The 3,551-nt window shown below is 45.0% G+C and overlaps 1 protein-coding gene across 1 annotated transcript in view; it reads right to left on the reverse strand.

Moving 5' to 3' along the window:
- Positions 1–3,289: 3,289 nt before the first annotated feature.
- LOC143493113 (midnolin) overlaps positions 3,290–3,551 on the reverse strand; it is a 14,766-nt gene continuing 14,504 nt past the window's right edge. Inside the window, exon 7 of the mRNA XM_076991279.1 lies at positions 3,290–3,551. This exon is cut by the window's right edge and continues 2,321 nt beyond it. The gene's annotated coding sequence lies outside the window, so the exon portion shown is untranslated.

A 3,551-nucleotide genomic window follows, 5' to 3' on the forward strand; every position in this document is an offset into this window, starting at 1 on the left:
AAGGACCCTGCAACACTTCAGTGCAGCTAGAAGAACACCTGAATGAAACCCAAGCACCCTGAACACCTCTGCCATCTGTTTCCAGTGTAATAAACGCGGTGGCGTAAAAACTTTCCAAAGAGCTTTTGCCCGTAACACAAACACTTGGTTGTTTTCCTTTCTGAGAAGTTCTGATGAAACGCTGCTTTACACAGGGAGAGTTTTGCATATCCTTATGTGAGCAGGTGGGGTCGGTCCACACCCCGCCTCTCATCAGGAAGTGTGCTCAGACCTATATCCTACGTCCTGGGGAAATCACCACTGGGATCCAATTGCAAATCCAGTGTGGATGTATTTTTAAATGAATGTAGTTATGGTGGTGCACTTCAAATATATATTTTTGGTTTAGTTGTGAGACTAGTTGACAAGTTAAATTTTTTAATTTGTTCTGAAAATGTGAACATGCTTTAATGAGGCGGTGGGGGGGGGGTCCTCCGTTCTGTGTATTTCCTCACGCGTTGAGAAAAGCCCTCACACACCCACCGACAGAAAGACAGGATTTGCTGTGTCAGTGGATACACGGTCACTTCCTCTCCATCACCTCCCCCTCTGCTATCAGATTGTACATCAGTTCAGGAAGTTGTGTAAGATGGGGCTGTGTGTGTGTGTTGTGTGTGTGTCTGTTTCGCTCCGGTCACACAGTCTCTAATCTACCTCAAACGACGTCGGCAGGAAGGCACTGAGTGGCCAGACATCACTTTACATCACATCCTGTTCAGTGACGCCAGCGGTGTCTTGCTTACTGGGGTGTCAGTGAGGGGAGCGCGAATGTGTGTGTGTGTGTGTGTGTGTGTGTGTGTGTGTTTTGAGACCTTGCGATTATTGATCACCATATTGATGAACAGATGTAACAGAGAAGAGCTTTTTATAAACTGGTAAAATTAACATTTTATGGATTTGATTACTGATGGAAAGATCACACACACACACACACACACACACACACACACACACACACACACACACACACACAGAGCAAAGCCTCAATCAATGTATCACTTCAAGAGAGGCAGGATTTGGCAGAACACAGTAGGCTCAAACTGGATCAAAGCCAAAGTCTAACTGCTGTAACACACTAAATCTAATGCTATAACACACACTCTTTACCTAAGAGACCCCACACTGCTGGTCTAGAGAGGCAGGGACGCCTGAGACAGAACTGGACTCAGTGTTCAGGTTTGATAGTTAAAAGCAACGCTCTTTACGTTCCGGTTCACAGCCGGCCTCAGCACCAGGGTCAGCCAATCACGCGTGTCGGATTGATGGAGCCAATAACAAACACGGGTCATGTCATTCAGCCTGAAGCTCATCAGACACACACACACACACACACACATACACACACATCAATATGTAATATCCACCCAAAGCTGATGTGACCCATATTGATCAAAGAGGGCACTGAGACCCCACAAGACAGCTGCTCCAGGTGCCCCACTGCCCCCTCTGCCCCCTCTGCCCCAGGCTGTGTGCTTATCCAGAGGATCACAGTGAGCCGGGCCATGAGGACAGACCCAGTTGCCCCCTAACACAGTGCCGACACGCCGCTTTGTTAAGGCCGTCCAAGGTAAAACATCCAGGAACATTATTCCATCCAAGGATCTGCACAGCTTGAGCAGAAGAGCTTACAGCTGAACGTGCTAATGACCTCAGTTACGTCCGTCTAAACACTTTTCCAAAGAGGAAGAAAGGCTGATTATACAATGAAATCCCAGAATGCTTCTCCCTGAGTGTGCTTCATTAACGTCCACTGATAAGACCAACAGGAAATGGTTGCTTAAGCGTACAGCACAAGCTCAAGGCAACGACTCCGGCCCAGCCATTTACCAGCTGGTCCGCTTCAGTGCACCCAGACTGCACTGGCCGTGCAGATAAGACGAGGGGGGGGGGGGGACGAGGGGGGGGATTGGGGGGGGGGCTTTATGGAGGACCCTGGGCCTTCTTTGCTTGCTCGGTCGGCATCAAATACGTTGATGATGCACGGTGACCTGCCTGTGTTCTTGGCAAACTGAGTCGTTACGAAGCAAATCTCGGGCAAATAATCACGAAGACATCTCCCAGGATTCAGGTACCACTTGGATCACACCCCCCAACCCAAAACTCCATACGATCTCCATCTTAAGAGGAGATTAAGAGAGCTTTCGGAAAAGCTTTGCCCATGAACTTGGGTGGTGTTGTAGTCGTCACTAAGGGCTCTCAATTAAAAAAGTTTTGGTATCTTAGAAGTGTAAAAAACTTCCAAAAACAATGAGATGTACAGCTTAATACAAAAAATATCAAGTAATTTTATGCTAATTTCAGTTGATAATAACCTTCTGAGGGGATAATGTTACACAGTACTGCCTTTACCCCGACTGAAAGTCGATTTTCCATTTTGAACAGATCACTGAAAGATTCTGGACATGTTTCTGTTTGTTATCTAATTTCTAATTTAGATTCAAACTATATTACATTTTTTCCCTTGGGTGGAAGTGCTAGTGATTGCTGGTTCAATCCATGTTAATGCTAGATTCCCCTCCACCCCCTTCCCCCAACATGGTGCTAACCAATCCAAGTGCCTGTCTGCTGGTGGAGGTACTGGTGGAGGCGGTGGTTGGTGTTCTCTAGTGTCATTGTGCTGGTGGCAGCTGGAGGTGATGTAGAAGCAGGCTGAACATGCCTGGTGCTCCTTCCACAGTGGTGGTGGTGGTGTGATATAATAACCTAGTAAGTGGAACAAGGGATGACAAAAACTGGGAGAAAGGTGGACTACATAAAGATCCCAGAACTTCACCGTGATATTTGTACCAGGCTGTTTGTTTATAAAGAAGTGTATTTTTATGCGAAGATAAGGAAACTGCGATTGTCATTCCTCTTTCGACACGTGCAGTATTTAGATATTGTGGCTACACAAAGCCACCAGCAGCCACAGGGATGAGTAAACCAACAACCGACACACACACACCTGCTTGTGTGCGAACGACATCAACGGCCAAAACACACACCTGTGTCTACATATGTGCAAGCAGGAACAGTGATGTCAGCTTACACAAGCGCTGACATTTAAACACGCTACTAATTAAAAAACCCCCTCAGGAAAACGGGCGTGTTACTAATTCGTCCAACATTAACAAATATTATCCAGTGGTTTCATTAGACGCTGTTCAAATTGGTCTACAACTTCTTTGAAATTGAATACACTAATATTTCAAGGAATAAAGGGCGTAATGAGTCACGTACACAACCAGTCAGAACCAAACGAGAGTGAAACTGCGTTATCTTTCAAATTTATTACCTAAAAAGAAAAAGATCTACAGCAAGCCACACTGAAATGTATTGCTTATGAACAAAAAGAACACATTAGTTGTTTGTGGTTCCCATTCCATTTTTACAATCCCATATATTTTTTTTTTTGGACAAAATACACAAAAAAGAAAAACACACACAAGGAGAAATAAAAAGCAAATGTCAGATTCTGTTTCTTCACAGTTACTAGATCGGCATTATAAATTAGAACAGTTATAAAAGTGTGC

This window comes from Brachyhypopomus gauderio, unplaced genomic scaffold (assembly GCF_052324685.1).
Source record: "Brachyhypopomus gauderio isolate BG-103 unplaced genomic scaffold, BGAUD_0.2 sc82, whole genome shotgun sequence".
Taxonomy (NCBI): domain Eukaryota; kingdom Metazoa; phylum Chordata; class Actinopteri; order Gymnotiformes; family Hypopomidae; genus Brachyhypopomus; species Brachyhypopomus gauderio.